The 23,139-nt window shown below is 30.7% G+C and overlaps 1 protein-coding gene and 1 non-coding gene across 3 annotated transcripts in view; one reads left to right on the forward strand and one right to left on the reverse strand.

Annotated features, from left to right (window-relative positions):
• The window catches only part of LOC125068384, a 145,722-nt gene that overhangs the window by 108,443 nt on the left and 14,140 nt on the right, over positions 1-23,139 (reverse strand). The window lies entirely within an intron of this gene.
• Trnae-cuc lies at positions 18,202-18,273 on the forward strand. Its single transcript has one exon. It is a non-coding gene; the product is annotated as a tRNA-Glu (tRNA).

Raw genomic sequence — 23,139 nt, forward strand, 5'->3', positions numbered from 1 at the left:
GACTTAGTATTTGTTGATATCTATGCAGAATATCTATAAACGTAATTATAATTTAAAAATGGTGGAAAAGGGTATTAGTATTTTATGTGACTACTTGAGTAAAGAATCACCAGAAGCTATCACCGGTTGTGAATGTAGATTCTTCTGACAGGAACCGGTAAGAAACTCATTAGTTTGTCTTTTCTACAATTCAACTAACATCAACTATATACAATTAAATTTATACATCCTGCTTGAAAATCAACAAATACTAAACTCATCTCTTTAATTTTATCTTAAAAAAAATCGTAATCGGTTATGTGTCTTATTTATTAATGTTTATTTTGAGAATTCAATTTATTTATTTACAAAGAATAAAATCCGTGGGTTTTTATTATAGAAACGACTGCCTCGCAATTCGAAGTATATATTTGACTTTGCGGAATCAGAAACTCGATGTTATAAATATACAATTGCTGTAAATATTTCCAAACATAATCTCTTAAAATATTCATACTAAAAACTAAGGCGATATTTGTTTTATAATTCTGAACTGGGAAACTATATATATATACAGCGACTGGGATCTGACTATTGAGAACTTTTGTTGTGTGTTCTCATCTGACTGAACTTTTTGCAGCGCATGTACGACCACATTCACTGCCGTTCAGCACCCCTCCGACTTAATTATAATGAATGGCCACAAGTGGTTGGGCCTTAAACTCGTTCCGTTTTGCATCGAGCTTTTCTTTCCCTCTTCTCTCAAAAGCAAAAACCTTAGTGTACATGGTATGGCTTCAAAGTTGACGGTCGGCTTCCAATATCGCCCAATGTGACGTAAACCCATAAACTTATTCCAGGTGAAGCAGGGCGTTTCGGAGAAGGTTTGCCTTAGTTTCTTAGAGTCTACTTTGTCAACCGCTTGTACTTTTACATTTAATTCAACACTTTAACATGATTAAAAACTAAGCATGCTTTTAGAGTATACTTGAATAAATAATCTTTTAATTTTGATTTCTTTTTTTTTTGGTTTTAAAATATCATATTATAGTCATATCATATCATAAGTAGCTAAGTATTGCAATTCTATCCGCTTTAAATTAAAATTAATATGGACAAGACAATATAATAATCTTCATATTATTGTATAAAAAGATAGAAAAAAAAACCGAATGATGTTTAATACATACGTAATGTCCTATTTGAATTATAAATATGAAATGCTCACTGTCACGTATAAATCATAACGCACGCAGTATATCCACATTCAATTTACAAAACCTTTGCTAAGACTTTTTCCTAAGTATACAATCAATCTTGTCCTATGAGTAGCGATTTGTGACGATTTTTTTATCTGTCTAGTTGAAAGTGGATCACGTGATCAGTTTTTTATTTGTCAACCATATATCAATACGTACTCGAAACACATCTCACGACACTTTCTTTCACCGTAGAACACGACATCAATATTATTAATATAATTTACAGTAGAATAACTCCGTTATACTTGACTAATGTAACTGTAATCCAATTAAGGACTGAATAAAATGGACCAGATCATATTTATACATAGTGTTACGCCTTCATTATTTAAATTACTCAAACTTCACAACACTTTACTTCACACTATAACACTTTAATTTTCGATGATAGGATTTTAATTATAGTAAAAAAAACACTTAATATTTATTAGTTAACACTTCTTTCTCGTTTGTGTCCAGTCAAACGAATGGCTGGTTGTCCGACTCTAATTATAAGCTTAATTTCTAGTCAAAATAAAAACCGTATTATTAATCAAAATAAATATTTAAATCTAAACGGAAATAATCGATTGAAATACTAAAATATTTTAAGGATATAGTTTGCGATTTACTAAAGTATCGTATATTTCCGCAATGTATTTAAATCTAAATAACTAAAGTCGGTAACAATAGTTATCCAGTTGATTGTTAAGATAAAGAGGTAACTTATAAAATGTTGAAAGCACTCGCTTAAATTTAGCTTCAAGAGCGTCAACTTCGAACAAAGAAAGAGAAAAAAATGGTCTCAATCATTAACCATTCAGAAAAAACAATTTTATTCAACCGATCCGCTGCTACGAGACAAATGAGGCATTTTATTTTCAGAGTGCTTCTTTTGATGCATTATGAAAAAATATTGATACATAATTTTTATGTACAGGGTGACATGAAAACAACACGATGAACTTGCTCGCTAAGCCGCTAATTAAGTGTCAATTCGAAATAAGCAATTTCACATCTATTTCTATAAATTAATTATAAATTTATATTGCGATTGACGTTTGTGAGTGAATGTTATAGGAGTGGTGAAAAGAAGAAATAAATACATTTATTTTATTATAATAATAATAATTATTTTATTATTATGAATTATTTACCAGCAAATAAAATCTATTTGCAATTACATCGAAGAAGCATTACTTCTCACGCGTATACATAAATACACGCAACATTTTTTTAATTAATAAATATTTGGATTATTATATATCGAATATCGAATGAATAAAACAGTGGCAGCCGTATACTCGCACTTGTTACTTGATACGTTGATAGCACAGATCAAACACATAAAAGTCAAGAACGTTTTTGCAACGAACAAAGTAATTAGAGGGTCCAGAATCTGATTAACTTTCGGAGTGCAGGAAGCAATTTGCTTTTCGCTCACGTTTCTCCGCCGGAACCGCGGGATTCGAAGTGCCATGTTTTTTTTCTCGTCTTTTCAAAGTAAACTAGATACTTAACCGTAATTAAGACGCTATGAAATAACTTTTTATAGTCAATTTGATTAAAGGAAAAATAAAACTAGATACAAATGTATACTTTATGTATTTCGTAAAAGTTAAAACAAATAAAACCGTTCTGTAGATATTTTAATAATTATATAAATAAAGTTTGAGCCGAGATGGCCCAGTGGCTAGAACGCGTGCATCTTAACCGATGATTTCGGGTTCAAGCCCAGGCAGGCACCACTGAAATTTCATGTGCTTAATTTGTGTTTATAATTCATCTCGTGCTCGGCGGTGAAGAAAATATCGTGAGGAAACATGCATGTGTCTAGTATCAACGAAATTCTGCCACATGTGTATTCCGCCAACCCGCATTGGAGCAGCGTGGTGGAATATGCTTCAAACCTTCTCCTCAAAGGGAGAGGAGGCCTTTATCCCAGCAGTGGGACATTTACGGGCTGCTAATGCTAAAATAAATAAAGTTTAACCAGCCACACAGAAGAGATAGAATATATCAAGTTTATTAATATGTATAGTTTCCCTTGTGTTTGTTACAAAAAATAAAATTTCTTTCGCCGCTAAGTACGATACAAATTAATCATATTCAAAGGGTTTGAACCCGTAATCATTGCTTCATTATACAAAAATAAATGAATACTATATACGTAAATAAAAAGTATCCTGCAGTTTCATCCCATGTTAATTACACTGTACACGAAGTAAGCTAGTCACGAATGCACTTTATATTGAGTCAATCTATCTATCTTTTTGAATACCAGACGTAGCTTCATAAATTTGATAGACTTTAAGAAACAATAACGAATTTTAACTAAACCTTTATCTAACTATATATTAACAAGGTCCATCTTTTTCATATTTAGGTATTCGAATTCCGTTAATATTCCATTTCGAATAGCGGCTGTCGCTGAATGTCGTCAAAGCGCCAATAGATATTCGAACTATCCGTTTAAATTATTCTTTACCGAGAATATAATGGGTATCTAATTATATTTTAGAGGTATATCTAACCCTATATTAAATCTTAGTACAAATAAATATATTAGATAAACACAAGCTATTTTATACTTTTATAAAAACAAACTATACGCTTCCTCTTAATTCCGATACAAAAGAAAATAATCTGTACCTGCAATATACTTATTGATTTAGAGTAAATACAACATAATGTATAGAATTAGCTATTTACGTAACTCAACATTAAGAAATTCTATCTAGTATTATTAAAAGAGGAGCGCCAATTCGTGATGTTCATTTTTTTTTAATATTAGTACTCGGTGATACGGCTTTGTGTCCCGTTTTTAAATTCCTATGCCATAAAATAATACGGATTATTATTTGATATAATACTAGAATACATTATAATTCATTAACATTTATTAACGTTTTTTTTTTTTTAATTTTATCTAAGGTAACAAAATTGGCTTTTGTTTTTTTAATGCTTATGAATTAAAGGTTAGTTAATTTAATTAATTTATTTTTTTATTGGAATTATTATCTCCGTGTTTATACTTGGCTACGATGAACACTTCAAGATTATTTATTTCAAAAATGTTTAACTAAAAACTCTATTAATTTTAAATTTATGACAAAAATAATATTCTTTGTTTTTGTTTGATTTTGTTACACCTTAAAATACTTAAAAAAAAAACCTAATTTTATATACTTTGATTATCTATTAATTACTTGTTCTTATTCACTCTATGTTTTAATGTAACAGTGGAAACTTTGTTGGCTTATGTAAGCATATTTTGTTATCAAATATTTGTGTATCTTTAACATACAATGACGTATGTTCCTAGAAGATAAAAATAAATAAACACTCATTTTTCAGATACTGATTTTCAAATATTTTTTTTTTCTTTCTTTCTTCAAATAAATTGTTAGACGAGGCAAAGTTTACGGAATGAAGCATATCATCACATCTAAACTTCATTAAATTCCATCCCATTGTAGTCAGCTTAATCCCATTGATACAATATACATAATTCATTTTCCCAAATTCCGGTTAAATCTAACGCTCTCTAAATGAATTATTTAGCCTAAAACAAATTAGTGTAATCTAAAATTGAATTAGGCTGTTACTAAACAATAGTCTTGCGAGTATTTGATTGTAGGATTTATTAGAATATTATTAAAATTGATTTTCGATTAACACATCCCACTTATATTTATTTATTTACTTAATAAACAAACAAAAAATAATACTGTGCCTATTAATGCACACACTGACATACATACATACACACGCACCCACACACACACACACACATCATTTTATGCACTATTATTTCTTAATCTATTAATTATTTTTCTTGTGTACTCTGAAAATATGTATATAGGATAACCGAAGTCTCCCAATATTACTTCATAAAAAAAAATACAGACGAATTGATAACCTCCTTTTTGAAGTCAGTGAAAAAAAGCTTGGGGCTTTATGCAAGCATCCTACATTATTTATGTTTTTAAGTAGTTATATTTGAGGCAATGTAACTACAGGCCTCATGCCTTGATATAAAATTTTAGTACCTGTGGTTGGTGTTTTAACTTAGTAAGAATTTGTTTAATATTTATTATAACTCTAATATGTTTAAGCAATAATGAGCACCTCACACCTGGTGCGCTATCTGCCAGTCAACCTTACAGTATTAAATAAATCGAAATAAAACAACTCACGCACACTACATCAAAAAATATACGCTCATATTTTAATTTACATGAAATATATTCTTAATGCCTTGTAAATGTTACGCTTATTTAAATTCAACATAAGTTCTAGAACATTCCACATGTCAAAGTGAAGTAAACAAACTCCGCTCAACAAATTTCGGCGAACATTATTTTAACACAAACTTTCCTTTCCCTCACTCATTATCTTGCATAATTAATCTGCGAGGAAATTGTTCGTTATATCTCAGATACATATTAAAGTAGTTGAATTCTGAGATAACCAAGAAACGGTAAATTCACTGTAGTAATAAGCAATGTTCATCAAAAATATCTTATTATATTTAAATGAATACATATATAATCATATATAGGTAATTATATTATATATGTCGGCGCAAATAATAAAAAGGTGCTGATTTGACGTCGTAGAGGCAAAGTGCGTAGTTGACAGGCAGATGGCGTGGCAGTACGCACTAACGGAACGTCGGGGCCAGCGCAGATTCGAGACAGTTCTCGGTCGACAAGCGTTAAGTGCACTCGCATTCCTCCGACGGAACGATTGCCTCGGTTACTCTAAACACATATTATCTAATTAAAGACCTCTTATTAAATTATTGTAATTGTGATTATTGTGACTTATTATTTGTGCTAAATTGTGAACCGAATTAAATTCTAGACGATTATTGTGTTTGTGTTACAACCTACCCTCATTACTATAGATAAGATTACCATGCCATACCATGCGAAGGATAATTACAGTCGTGACGAAACTCCGACATATAAGTCTTTAATAAATAAGCGTCAATAGCGCAATGATTTTTGGGCCCCCTAGCGTTGTAAAAAGTCGCAGGTTCGATATTGAGCCCTTCTTTTCAAAAATAAATAATATGTGTATATTGGCATAATACTTCAAAACGAAGCCCATAATGGAAATGGAACAACTTTCTGACAAAGGAAACAACTAGAAAAAAAAAAAAAATGTCTGTGTAATCTGTCCTATTATTAAGTTTTATTATCTTTCTTATTAAATTTCTTAACTGTTGCTTATTTTTTGATAAAAATACTTTTTTTAATCACTGAACGTCGATACTCGTTAATATACATAGAAAAATAAAACAAATAAATTTTTAATATAACACTTCGAGGAATTATAGCAAGCAATAATAAATAATTTTAAGTAGCGTATGCATTTTAAATTTCGCAAAACTATCCATCCTTATTCATCAGTCATTTTCAAAGAAATATTACTATTTTATATAATTCTGAGCAAGGTTTGTTTGCGTTCCAATTGCTTGTACCGTTCTATTGGTTATCTAACAAATTATATCCATGGTTATATTTGAATCAGCGTCAGTATTATATCTGGGTTAAGCTAAAACTAATAATACCACTTTCTTCCCATCCTTATTAAGTATTTGACTAAAAAAATCGATGCTTTGTATCTTGAATTCTACTTTAGGGCCAACTAAATAGAAAATATTATATTGATCAAGTGTGCTCACACAAGTAAGCTCTCTATTTCTTCACCCTTTAATTCAATGGCATATCGTAGATGAATCAAGCGCACACCCAACGGCTTAAGGTTCTTTCCCGAAAGGTAAACACTGGCGACGCTAGTGTTACGAGACTAGCCCTAGCCTCCAATACGGTGCTACGTCATAGGATATCATAATTAATAATATCATTAATAATGTCACATTATTATTATTACAATTATTATTGTAATTAATTGATCAATAATTTGTACAACTTTAGTTGATATTATTTTATAACATTTAAAACTGGCATGTAACACTATTTCTTATTTTAAAAGTGATTGAGCTGTCATAAGGAATACGATTGGATGATTAGGGCATTGTAAAAATATAGAGAGAGATTGAAACATCATGGTACAACATAATTTTATTTTGCCATCCCGAACTACTGAAATTAAACTAGCTAATACTGTTCAATTCTCGATAGATTAACCTGAACAATTTTAGTTGGCAAAACATATCGCGGTCAATCAATAACATTTTATAAAATATTTTTTCTTTATAATTCCATTTTTTATCGGCAGATGTGAAAACTTTAAAACAGGTCCGATTTAATCGGCTATAAATAAAAAATCGATTTAATGCGAATCTGACTCCCGTAAAGAGGGTTCGTATGTTTCCCGGTAAGCCACGAGTGAGGCTTAACAGTTTTGGTAGTCAGAGGTATAGGGAATGCTTGAATTTCAAAATTTTTTTTTTAAGCTTTAATAAAGATAAGTCATAACATGAACCTCTGATATAAATATCACTCTATGGAGTTTTATAATATATTGATATTAATATCTTATTAGGAATAGGACTGAGACTCATGGAAAAAACGACATGGATGACAGAAAAAAACGAGATATAAAAGAGTTCTTCTTTTTCGTCTAAACTACGAAGCTCGAGACAACGACAACTATAATATGATATATAGACATTCTTCACTGAGTTTACGGAGACACTTAAGGACAACTTACACGGACAATAGTATACTGTAATTATCACTAACAATTGTACACGTGTATCGGATGGATTTAATTTAAGAGGTGTAATTAGAGAAACGAGAGTACGTTGTCATGGCGTTCGATTTCATACTGGACAGCTAACTGTGTTGTTGATTTATTAAGTTTCAATGATACATATGGAAATGTACATAGAATATGGAGTAAAAATGGTCCAATCGTTGCTGGTATTACGTGAATATTAACCGAAGATAGCTGTTTCAAATTCTATGAAGAACTACAACATTTCCATGTGCTTAGTTTGTGTCTATAACAGAAAATATCGTGAAGAAACCTACATATATCTTCATGTATCTTATCCACAATGGTGCAGCATATTGGAATAAGCTCCAAGTCTTATGAAAAAAAAGGGGTCCTTAACCAGGTAGTTCGACATTGACAGGCTGTTAATTTTACTTTACCGCAAATCCCATTGTCGTTAACCATTCCCCAGTGGTAACCCTTGGTTTTGAAGTATCAGACGTATCAGACGCTTATACAAATGTGGTCAGATTTCAAGCGTCTAATAATTCAATATTTTAATTTTAGAACTTAATTTATACCTATTGAATGCTGCAACAATATGTCAATAAATATATCATTCAATTCCATAAAAAAAAATACATATAATTTGTACATACAGGAAGTATACGACTAGCGTTGCTAGCGAATAATAATTGCCAATACCTTTTAATATATGGATCTTGGAGTAGCAGTGGAAAAACCTTCATTAAAAGTATAACATCTAGACTTATTGCCTCCACTGGTGACAGGAGGGCTCGTTTTTGCCCAGAGGATTATTATTCTTTCTTATTCTTGCCACCATTCCACGTGGTCATGATTTGTACAGAATCTATTTTTTTAATTTGTATAAAGTTAAGAACTTAATGTTAAAAATTCTTATGTAATATTTATTTTATACCATTGATTAAGACAATTCTGGCTACTGTTGTGTGATGGTATAATATCTGATGAGTGGGTGGTACCCAGACGGGCTAACGCAAAGCGTTACCACCAAGTAAATGTAAATTATATTACATTTTCATTTTATATTTTAACTTAGCCTACATATAACATAATAACGTCTGATAAGACGTATTCTATCTCGTATGAACTTTATTCATGATTTATTCAAACATAATTTTTCTCAGAATAATAATTTCTCATGAAATTTTAAAACATAGTATGAAAACTTAATTCAAACAATATTAGATGTAGCTAATTACTAATTTAAAAAAAAAAGTGGGATTAAATTAGTCCTTTATTTTCTTGTGTCTAATTATATAATAAATTTTTAAAACTTTATGAAAGAAAAACGGAGTATGAATTGGACCTTGCTGTGCAGAAATGAGCCCAGACAAACCCAGAGAAGCACTAATGAAAGATGTTAAGATTAAAAAACGAAAACTACTTATATAGTAACAATCACCTAGTTATATATGTATATAACAATAATATTATGTATATTATTTCAAATACATTTCAGAACTTTGCTTATATCGCTTAAATCTTGCAATTTTTTATTAATGATTATGTGACTTGATGACGAGTTCTCGAGTGGCGACCACGGACCGGAAGACGCAGCGTGGGTAGGTCCCCCACAAGGTGGTCCGACGACCTGGTGAAGGTCTCGGGAATATCTAGTTGCGGGCTGCACAAGACCGGTCATAGTGGCGATCTTTGGGGGAGGCCCATGTCCAGCAGTGGACGTCCTTCGGCTGACATGAATGAATGAATTTGACTTGGTACTTTTAAGCAAAACAGTGGATTTGTTTGCGGTCATTCAATCATTACTTAAAATACTTTTCCAAATGCACCTTGAGGAAATGTGTAAATTTTCAACAAAGCAATTAAATATATTTGGATTGGAACAAATTAGTTTCGTCGGTATATGTTAAGTGAACTCGAGACAGCTGCTATGGTTTATTTAGTAACGTAATTAAGCAACTAAACCCTTTTCAATTTAATGAAAAGGCTGTTTTTTGCTTTACAACTTAATTCGTACATCCAGAAATGTTATTAAATATTGCTATGGCTAAAATTTTAATTAGAATGAAAATGGTAATCTTACTTTAAACGCCATTTATTTATTTTTTATCTAAATGTACCTTAAGTTATGTTTCACGTTTACGTAAAATGAATGTAATGAGCGAATGAAAGGAACGCAAAATGAAAAATGGCATAATTTATTGTAAGTAAATTATTATTGTTTTTATTAATTAAAATGTGACAAATGGGCTACCTAATGGAAAGTGGTCACCACCGCCTTTACGCATAAGCAATGTTAGAAAAAAATTCAATACGCTTTTAATCTAGGGAACTAAGATGCTATCTACCTTATGCAGTAATACTGAGTCAGTGTTACTACATAATGCACTCATCTTTAAAATCGGAACACGACAATATTAGGTATTGCGTATTGATGCGTGATTGGTTACTACCCTGATGGATTTGTGTAATGACCAATCACGTGTCAAATACATGACGTCACATATTTTTATAGAGTTACGAATTTTAATTTCCATACTTATACGATTTTGTTGATTCATTGTACGTGAAAAAATAACTTAGATTTAATCGGTCATTTGCTAGCTAACATTTATATTGCGTCATATTATTGTGCGACAAAGTGGGATTAATGTAACTTCGTATATATAAATTAAAACTAATCGATTTTTGGACTATTGTTTTAAAACATCCATTAAAATATTGGGATGTACTTTGTGGTAGGGCTTTGTGCTAGTCCTGGGTAGGTAATTAAAATTAAAACATGAAAATAAGAATATGAAAACTCAAGCCTATCAGGATTTAACTCACTACCTTTGGTTAAGATGCATGTGTCCTATCCAATGTGGCACGCGGCAGATAGAATGAAGGTACAATTATATTCATATGTACTATATATAAAAGCACGACAAGACTCTTACATACATATATATAATCTACATAATATGGTGTCTACGCTTTACGTACTAATCCATCAATTTTACATGAACGTACCGACCAGTTCGCATTTAGACGTATAAACAAGTTAGAAAATCAATAGCAATCAACTAATACACAGCCTATATATGGAATGGACTTACCCCTAGCGTTACATGAATAATATTAGTTACTGGAACTTTACATAGCATACCTTATTTAATAGCCACAGCATTTTTTATATTCTAAATTTTCCGAAGTCTCAGTTTCGTACACAGGTCGTGTTTCGGAAACTATCACTTCCTGAAAAAGTTTTGTTTTTACAAAATCTGATGATATTTTGATACCGAAACTTTCCAGTACTATGATCATTGGTTTATAATTATCCGGAAAAGTTGCCAGCATGAATGTTCCCAACCATTCATCATTTACTCCGAAACTAATGTTCCGCAACGTATGCGCTGTACTCATAACTTCATTCACATATTCTTCGATACTACCACAGTTATCCAATGAAGTATTGACCAAATCCTCAAGTAAGCCAACTTTTCTCGAAAGCCCGGAGTCTTCGAACGCATTCTGTAGGTTTTTCCAGACTTCTTTAGCTGTTTTTGCATTTTCGATGTGTATGTAGTTCATAGGTTTAAACAACAAAATTATCTTCGACGTTGGTGCCAGGTTCAATATTTTCACATAATTCTTGAAATTGTAAATATGACATTACTGCAATCTTCCATGTGGAATAATTCTCCCGGCCGGCATAATATCTCAATTTGTATGTGATTCATGGCCATTCTTTACGGGACGGCAAAGTACAATATAACGCGCAAGACTTTACTATGACTTATCTTAACGGTAAATATTTAAACGTTTACTCTAAATTATACTCTTAAAAAGTTATACGGTTCTGGGCCCATAACCTGTAGATATAATAAGATTTAGAATGTAAGCATTAAAAACGGTTTATTAAAAACAAATGCAAGTGACATAACATATTGACAGACACCAGGAAAAGTTAAGAGATGACAAAAAAGTATTTAAGCCATTAGGCGTTGTTTAACTTCTTCCAACACGTTTGCATCGCCCACATTACCCAAGTTTACGTATATTGTATATAGTATTCTATGAAAACACGATCTGAATTATTAGCAATGTAGATTGTGACGTTAGTTATCATAAATGTCTAGACGTATTCAAAATATAAACATCTAATTTGAAATAATAACAAGAATTCTAGTATTTATATAAGATAGCGAGGCAATGGCGCGCTTACTAAAGAGTAATAGGTATGCATCGTATCAAATATTATTATTGCTGTTACAGTAACTTGGTTCGAAGCAAAGATTGGCAAAACTCAATTCCTTTTTCATTTGATTTTCAAATTTAGGCCTTAAACTTAATTGTATAGTGTCTATTTTTATTTACATATCTTCATTCTACGTTAAGATTATCGTGTATTACTATATATATATATATATATATTTATATATATATATACATATATATATATATATATATATATATATATATAGTAATACACGATAATCTTAACTAATTTTAAAGTAATAACGGAATAACATAATTGAAGTCTTCAATTTCCGTTGAGTTCCTTTCCGTTGTTCTTCTCGCGTTGGAATAATTTCTTTCCCTAACCGGTGGTACTTTATACTAGACAATAATAGTTTGTGGTTTTAAATTTAGATTTATTTATTTATATTACATGTAAGAACCTTTTTGTATATCACGGCTAAGACTAGTAACTGCGCAGGAGGTATTACAACAGACTAGACATGCTTTTCAACGCATGAGTGTTCACACTGGTAACTTCCAAACAATACTCCTTATTTTATTTCATTAAATGGGAAGCCAAAAAAATGTATAGTGTTTATATATATGTCTTATAAAATAACAATTTTAAATATAATTGCATTAGATAACGCCATCGCAATTATAGACCAACTCATCGTGCCATTATGTATAATTGCACGATCTAGTTGCTTACTCCGATATAACATTTTTTTACTCTAAGCCATAAAAAAATATAATTTAAATTGAGAATGCACTTAAGTGAAATGATAATCTTACCAGACATTTATCTACCGACATTGGTGTTATCCTGATGCTACTTCCTAGAAACAGCTCGGCAATAAAACTCATGAAATGTTCTTATAAGAAATTTCACCCTTATTATAAAGTAGCTATTAAACCAATTAAAACATCTCCCTACAAAGATTTATTAACAAAAATACCTTATTAACTTTAAGGCCCGAAACTTTCTACAAACCAAAGGATCTGTAATCAGTCTCATGAGTTAACCACGCATTCAACGAAGCAGTCACACACACAGAATTTACCCACCGACCTCATAATAATTTCGCAAGTTGTAATCAGTGTAAACTTTAACATTTTTATTTCATACCAGCAACGCTAGAACATGCGTTATCTTAATTACCACAACTCTTGATTAACGTTTATTATCACGAGCGAAAATAGCGGCCAGTACATTAATATTAATTAACACACGCCCTGCCTACGTCCTTATGAATTAAAAATAAATGTAAAATCGAATGAACTTATTATTTATTCGTTTATATGAATCTCTATATATTCCTTAGTATCTGTTAATATAAATGATAAGATTATTCAACAAGCCTCTAATATGCCAATATGCCAATGCTCTGCCAACCGTAATCCCTGAGATACGTCTCGTGTGTATAATAACCTCGTGCTGATGTTCGGAGAAATAAAACATCTCACATTCGCGATAAACTCTTATTACTTATGAATTTCTAGTCGTGGTTGAAAAATTACTGAGTTTCTTGCCGATTCTTCTCGATAGAATATTTTCCGTACTGGTGGTGGTAAATTGACCATTCAAAAGTGCTTTTTGAGTCTACTTGAATAAAGAAAATTTTGTTTTTATTTGTCCAACAGTAAACCAAGACTTATTGAATAACTAACAGATACTTAAAAAAAGGAATTTAAACAGATTTATGAATGAATATTTTTATGTTATGTAGCCTATCAACAGTATCATTCTACAAAAACTATATTAATATCTCACTCACGATATTTATAAAACCGAAACGCAATAACTATAATAGTCATTGTCGCATAATATCCCTTTCTAACATTTCATAATCTCTGAGATGAGACTTCTGTTTTTCATTACAGACTACCGACTCCTAATACTAGTGCATTTGTTTTTATATATACCTTGTAGCACTCAGAAATAATATAGCTTTCTACCAATAAAATTATATAACTTACATACAAACAAACAAATTATACCTCTTTATAACAATATGTATTAGTATAGATAAGTTCTACGATTTAAAATACAAACATACGTATCGTATATCAATATAATTAAAAACGTCGAAGCAAGGTGAAATACAAACTTGAGTCATATACGAGAATAACCAACTAATATCACCCACATAGTTTTCTAGTTGCTTAATTATTTATTCCCCGTATCGATTCTGACGAATTGGGCTCTTTTTTATAACATTTCAAAGGACACGCGACTCTTGACCTATAATTTTACTCTACGCGTTACGTTATTGTAATTTGTCCAATAATGTTTTGTTATCGAGCTGACTGAGCTGAGTATTTCGGCGTAATATGAATTATTGTGCATGGTTCATAAAGATATAGATTCAAGTCTAGATCAATATGAAATAATAATTTGATCTTGTAAATTTAGGACCAATGTGTCGCCTTCAAATAACATACATTAGCAGCCTGTAAATTTCTCACTGCTGCGCTAAGGCCTCCTGTCCCTTTGAGGAGAAGGTTGTGAGCATATTCCATGTGCTGAATTTCCATGTGCTTAATTTGTGTTTATAATTCATCTCGTGCTCGGCTATGAAGGAAAACATCGCGAGGAAACCTGCATGTGTCTAATTTAAACGAAATTCTGCCACATGTGTATTCCGCCAACCCGCATTGGATCAGCGTGGTGGAATAAGCTCCAACCCTTCTCTAAAGGAGAGGAGGTCTTAGCCTAACAGTGGTACATCTGAGCTGTAACTCTACTAATTAAGAAGAGCAAATACCAAAATGAAGAAATGTGATTACAGAAATTGTGCTTTTTATAAATACACTTTGAGTTTTTCCATTAAGTCAAGTAATAGTGAACTTTAGTGGCAAAACGTTTTAAATTTTACTCAGAAGTTCAAGTCTTAATTTGTAAGACGATGTGTGGTGCTACGTGCTCTGAATTCTCAAGTGCTCCGCTTACCGTCTTAACAACTTTCTGAACCCTATCTACTTTCCGAATTGATACAACAAGGATTCCGATGGCTTTTGATATGACGTGCGAAATTGACACCTTAAAATACATGCATTTGTATACTAACGAACTTGTGGTATTAGAGGGTTGTGCTCATAAAAAAAAGTCACGCTAAAAAACTTTGATTGGTTTAACAATACTCCAAGTCCATTTAAAGTTGTATGTTATATAAAAATATCTTAATTCTAAAGCGTAAGCATACATTGTCAAAACGTAACATCCTAATAATGTCTAACTGTCTTTCTCTTCCTTTACTTATTCCAACAACAATACGATATACACGTGATAGTTGTTTATCAAATCGTCGCTTAATTTGCGCTTATAATTCAAATCAAATCAAATCAAACCTCAGGTATGCACGTACTCGTATGCAGGTTTCCTCATTATTTTTTTCTTCATCTGCTTGACTGGTAATCTTTACTTCAGATTATTCATCAATGTACCCATAAAACGATATCGAAATCATAATTATTATAAATACAACAGTACCATTTTTTAATATACTTTTATAAAATATTGGATTATTTTTTCCAAAAAATATATATATATATATATCAAACTCATTGTTCCTTAGGCGGTTTCGAATGTATTAAGGCGTTTAATGAGAACGAATGTTTATTAAAAATTTCCGTCTTGGTTATAAGACAAACGCATGTTTAGCTAACAAATCATTTAAATTAAGTTTGCTTGTTACTTTGTTAACGCGTTAATTAAAATTAAATTAGCAGAATTCTTATTTAGTTTCATAACCATTTAAAGTTAACACATTCGGATAATTGTTTTTGTCGTAGAATTCTAATACTTTAAAACGAAATATACTTAAAACAAAACTACACAACTATTGACTAAATTACAACTATATATAAAACTAGCCGTGCCCGCGACTTCGTGCGCGTTGCTTGAATTTAAGTTATTTGGACATTGGAGCGTGATTTTATTTTTATTCTATATATAATTCTAAAATAAAAGTAGCCTAAGTTACTCCTTATTACATCCGCTATCTGCCAGTGAAAATTCCGTCGAAATCGGTTCTGCCGTTCCAGAGATTAGTCGGAACAGACAGACAGACAGACAGACAGATAGACAAACATTGTAAAAAATGTTATTTTGGTATATGTACCATGTATACAATTTAAAAATGGGTTATTTTAATATTACAAACAGACACTATAATTTTATTATATGAATAGATTGATGATTGTTAAAATAATCACATTTACTTATTATGCAATAAAAAACGTTTTGATGGGTGATTAGCCGCTACCGCTATTTTCCTTGAAATTTTTTATTCTTTAACTTATTTCTTTAAACTATTGGCGCAAATATCATTTTTTAGATCAAATCTGCAAAAAAAACTTAATGTTTTTCACGTTTCTAGTATTAATTAATCAATCTTAGAGGAATGTTTCCTATTAAACTTATAGGCCATGAGCAGATGTTTTTTGTAGCATACCCTTTTTTTTAATTATTTATAGTGTTCTATAATATTTAAATTAATAAAACAAGATTGAAAACACATTAGCACTTAACGAATTAATATACATATTAATATAAATTAAAGAAATTTAAAATATATTTAAAATCTAGTTGTTGCTCGCAGCTTCGCTCGTGTTTCAGATGTTGGTCGTCAGGTGTTATGCATAAAAAACCCTTAATGTCATTCCATAGAGTTCAAGTTAGCTAACTTGAGAAATTACCAATTTTCAATAAATTCAGTTGAGTAGTTTGGCCATGAAAGAGCAAAAACATACAAAGGTCCTTTCGCATTTGTAATATTAAATGTATGAGATTTTGGAAAACGAATCAGATAATTTGATGAATATAGAATTATTATTTAACTAAAACAACAAATATTAGTATAAATCTCTCATAATCTACTGCCTCAATATTGATCTCAATTTCGTGTACGTACTCGTCTTATGTACTCACACTCGCTGCCCCGCACTAGATATTGCCCTGTCATCCGTTCATGCAACTCGACAGCGTTTACAGTGAAATCCTTTATGATGCTAACATATCCCATCGGCGTATTATTTTAATCACGATATATCGACTCTATTTATGTTTGATTTCATAGCCTTATATTACATACGCCTTAATTAAACGGAATTAAGGTATTTTCACGTTTCATCGTTGGGTACCTTTGGCGAATCACCGGACATGCAGTATTCCTGATTTATTTATGGCTCAGTATGTGGTATGTGGACGGGAAAATAGGCCACTTGATGGTAAGTGGTCACTACCGACATTGGCGTTGCAAGAAATATTAACAACTCTTTACATCACCAATGCGCCATCTATCTTGGGAGCTATGATGTTATGTATGTACCTTGCCACTCCAGTTACATTGGCTCACTTACCCTTATAATGGCCATTGAACTATACTTTTTTTTTATGTTTGGCGATAGAATATATAATGAGTGGGATGTGTCTACTCAGGCATACTTACACAATTACCTAATGTTCTTCTAAATTCCCTTGAATGCCTTAATTTTGCAATAGATTAAAGATATAGACGATAGTCCTAAAACCAGCAAAATCATTCGCGCAAAGATAAAAATTCACTTCAATAGACATTTATCAGATAACAACTATCACGTGGTTTATAAATAGTTCATTCGATATTCGGCGTTCAATTAAAATTCCTTTGATTCGGGGTCAATGCCCCACCAAAGTACCGATCTAACTCATTGAAAACTCGATTTCAAGAATACGCAATATTAGTCTGAAAGCTATACAAAGTACAAATGACATCGATCTTCGATAGCGGTTACAGCAAATCAGCCATCAACATATCTGTCACTCCATTTCACCGGTTCATTCGTTCAACGTGTTAGTAACGATGAAACGTCAGCTTTCGAACAGAGAAATTGCTTGCAACGAGGAAAGAGAATCGAACAATTATGAATACTGAATACTTACTGTAAAATTTAAAATAGTTTTCGTTTACAACAAATAAGAATAAACTGGTATATTGATCAATCAAGGGAACTAAAAAGAGACACAAATACAAATGTTCCGAATTAGATGTGTAATTTCGTTAAAGCTTTCAAATCCGGTATGGTCTAGTGGCTAGGATACCTGGCTCTCACCCAGGAGGCTCGGGTTCGATTCCCGGTACCGGAATACATTTTTTAAATATTATTTTCTGATAATTTTTTTTTAATAATTCTGCCAACTTGAAATTAATTTCAGAATCCTATTGCCTAAAAAAATTTAAGTTATATTTAGAACCAAAAATATTTTATGTACCTTTATTTCCAAATTAAGAATTTTAACCTTGAACTTATAATATCTAAGGGTGCCTACTTAAAATGTACAGCACAACTTCCAATTTATAGTACGCGAACGGTAACGCGGTCATCATAAATGGCTTACACCCACGCTAAGCCCTTTAACCGCGGCAGTATTTTTCTTGTACACAATCACAAATATTCGAACTCCGAAGCGCTATGTTATTTGAAGATGTGAACTTCGCTCTTATATTCAATATTTCTGAATTACACGACTGAGAAAATGCGTGTTATTTGCTTTATTTATAAACCGACATCGCATCAGTGACTCCTCACACATACTCTATAACTTATGTTCGTAGCTGATTTTCGAATCGAAGAAATGTATTGAAATTGTAGCTATATTTTTCATTCAATCGGTATGTCGTTTTATATTCGTTTAAGACTGCGGTGACTTTATTTTCAGTGAAAACTAAAACAGCGTTAATTTTATATGTAAAGAGTTAAAGCTATGATTTTTTTTTAATTATATAATAGTGTTTCGGTCTTCGATTAGAAACTATTCTTATATTATATATAAAAATATTTGTAATTTGATAAATATATTTAATTAAAAATAATTAAATAAATTTCTAAAACTTACATGAAAATAACATATTTCAAAGAAGTTGTTTTTATTTATATTTAGTCTCAATCTAGTTTGCAAGTTTTTTTTTTATTTCAGACACAGATTTACACCGGACAGGTACAAAATAAAAAGGTTTAAAAACAGAAATACCAAATTGATAAAATTAATTTCAATGATCATTAATCATTAACTAACAAAATTTGAGCAGCAATTATTTCAATGTGAATAAGTAATGAGGGAAAAATGAATTTGCACATTAATAATTAAGTTGATGTTATTCAATCAATGAACGCTTCGACCTTAACCACAATCATAATTGTAAGCCTACGATTAAAATATGTTTCACGCTGCAATTGTCATTTTTTTTTTTTTTTTTGTTGTAATGGTTCATAGTATTATGCCAAACACACCAGATCTTTAATTATCTCCCATAAGTATAAATAGGTCATAATTATTATTAACTATATTTAAAACGAATCAAACTTAAACCGATTGAACTAAATTTTCGCACACATTTTTACTTCTCATGATAGATACTCTTAATTGAAGTGTCATTATACGAATGTTAAACTGAATACAATGTACATTCAAAGATAAATGGTCTAGACAAAAAAAAACAATTTAATTAGATGCTACACATCTATGTGATCCTATACATAACGAATTTACAACATGAATATATCAGTGAAACGTAAAAGCTTCGGGCACATTAATGACATGTCAGACGTACTAACTTGAAGCTAATAACCCAGATCATGGCCATTAAGAGTAGACCTTGACTTTAATAACACATTCACAAACCATCCTACATTCCACATTGGCATTATGACGTCATACATCTATTCCGAAATTAATAAAGGACAGAGTTATAGTATAATTAGATAATGCTAGTTTTTTTTTTTTTAAATAATCATATTAAATTTTGAATATTGAATTTACAGAAATTATTAAATTAACATTTTTTTTGTGTATATTTATAAATATTTCTGTTATTTTATATATTATCTATGAATGTAATGTATTTATTTACATTACAATTATTTACATAAGGCCCGTAAGTATATATAGTATTCAATTAAAAGGAAAAATATTATCATTATTACTTTTTATATATGACGTCAAGTAATCTTTACCAATTAAAATAAAATTTAAGCGTCAATAAAATAACTTTAATTGTTTCATGCAGTGTGAAAATTCTAGAATACGAAAAGTTATACTACCAAAATAGTAACTCGTATTAAGACAACATTACACGAAACGGTGACATTAAGCCAGTTTAAACAGGTATACGAAAGCAGATCGACTGCCAAAGAATAGCGGAAACAGATTTCCAAATCCTCTCTGCAATTTATCGTGTTTCAGTCTCTGAATTTCTACATAGTATAAAACAAAGTCGCTTCCCGCCGTCTGAACGTTTACGCTCAGGATTTTAATGCGGTTTATATTATTAAATAGAGAAATATTCAAGAAGGTTTACATGTACAATACATGCTTATTATTACAGATAATTTCTACTTACTAGCCGGAAAAAAGAAAGAATTTCCTTTTTTATTTTCTTGTTGTATCTTCAACTTGAAAGTTATATATCGACCCTTACCTACGTAAAATCGGGACGGGTACAGAAAATATGTTGTTTGTTTTTCCAACATGACTAATAAATCTACTAATTCAATTTAATAAATAATTCATGAAACTTATATGTATGATACGAGAGTCGAGATGGCCCAGTGATATGGAAGTGTTTATCCTGATCAATAATTACGAATACCAGGACCAAGCAAGCATCACTACATCTAGCAGTCATTCGGGTGGAATAAACTCGATCTTCTTGTAAATCGACCTTAACCCAGCAACGGGACATTTACAGGGTGAAACTTTAGACTAAATCCAAATTAAAATTTTGTAATTACGTAAGTCTAAAATAGCTCACTGATAAAATTATTAACAGTAACGATTACTTACTAGACACTTCTACGTTTAAAACAAATGATAACAAAAAAAGGTAAATCACTTCGAAATTGATGTTAAAAGTACGATTAGTATTAAGAAATGGTATATTCTTTCAAAAAATATCGAAATTAAATTATGTACGTTAAATCCCTTAATGATATATAGCACAACAAATATAATTAATATCTCAATTTGTTCACATTGTTTAGTTTTCTCGGGATCAAGTTGTAATTTATGGCGACTATTATAAATTCAAAGCAAATACAGCAACAGCTTTAGAAGAATAATAAATGAATTTTTCTCCACCGAGATCACCAGATAAAATTGCAGTATGAAATTTCTTGCCACGTTATAAATTCATTTCGTACAGCAGTAATTACGTCAAGTTATTTTGTAATACAAATGTGTAATGCATATTTACATTTATTTCTTATGCTTATTTGAATTTTTATTTTGTGACTTAGTTGTAGGGCTTTGTGCATATCTATCTGGTTAAGTACAGCCCATTTATCAAATATTCTAAAAGAGCAGTTAGCATTGCTGTGTTGAAGGGTGATTGAGCTAGTTTAACTACAGGCACAAGGGACATGACATCTTAGTTCCTTATTATTGGTTGGTTATACAAATAATTATTAGTATTTCTCAAATAGCCACCATACGTATCAATTTACTCTACCATATAACAGGTATTTATATTTTTGCTGAAAATTACGCAGCATATCAAATTAATTAAAAAAAAAAACATAACACGCCCTCCATGAAAATATATATATATAAATATGTAAATTAATAATAAATATTTTATATACCTTTAGAAAATTAGAGTTTTAATTTCTTGACGTAACTACTTATTAAATGAAACTTTTTATCGTATCGTTTTATCACAGACACACTTGGATCCCTTACTCAATACTAATTTGTTATATACATTTATAAGAACATCGAAAGTCGTATTTGTGTATTTTAATATAATTCACGTTCAATGAAAGTATTTTTTATCAATAAAATTATTTAACTACAACAAATGGCGCCCAACGTGGGGCCCACAAGCTTTCAGTAAAAGTAATCAGTTTTTACAATAATGGATATTGTTAATGTTTCGATATCAAATTGTTGATTTTTTTTAATTAAAAAATACGTTACATAAAATCAGAAAGTAAAACAAAAAAAATATAACATTTATGTAATTTTATCTACATACTACCTAACATCTTGAAGTGAAGTAAAAAAAAAAGATATACTATTCCAATCTCTAGAGCCATTAAACTTGATTGACTGGGATTCAGACTCATAACAAAAATATATTTTATTGGCTATACACGTTTATATTAACGTGACCCATGGGATTGACACTTGCAGAAAGCTTTATTACATCAGTACTGAAAAATAATCTTCTTCTGGTTGTATCGAATACCACATATTGCCTGTATAATTTTGGTGTTTCACTATGGTCAATTTAATTAACATATAAGTGTTTACGACACAATTTAAATGTAGCATCGAAAAATTAAAAACAAAATAATAAATCGTCAATTTGACGAAAAAATTATTACGTTTGCGTAAAGATCGTAAGGATCATTTTCGCATAAGAAAAAAAATAAAAATAGATGAATTTTAAAACGCACTTAATTCGGATGTGATCGTTTTTACTAATTTTGTCGATGCTACATCTAAGTTGTTTCGTATTATAACAGTTTCTTGGTAGATAGAACTAACACATACCACATATTGATTGCCTTAGAACAAATTACTTCCATAAAATAGTCACGGGTTGATTATTAAAGAAATTGTATTGTCCATCATAGAACAGTGCAAAAACCCCGTTGCATATTCAAGTTCTAGAAAAATAAGTGCTTTAACATCGTGACAGGCTTAGACAGAGTTGAAATGGCGAGATGAGCTGGACTCCAGGGAATTTTAGATCGATAAGAAAATGTAATTTGTCCGGTAATTAATCTAAAAAATTAGTCTTATATCGCAATTCCAATCACAATTTACGTCATCGTCAAGGATTGGCTTCAAATAAAGGATATCACAAAGTTCAACAGCATAGTACAATTTTTTGTATTTAAAGTCTTGTTTATGATAATTTTTAATTCAAAGTAAAATATATCACTTAAATTAGCGTTATAAAATACTATTATAATAAAAATCGATTTTCGAGATTTTTTTTTTCATATA

This window comes from Vanessa atalanta, chromosome 13, assembly GCF_905147765.1.
Source record: "Vanessa atalanta chromosome 13, ilVanAtal1.2, whole genome shotgun sequence".
NCBI lineage: Eukaryota > Metazoa > Arthropoda > Insecta > Lepidoptera > Nymphalidae > Vanessa > Vanessa atalanta.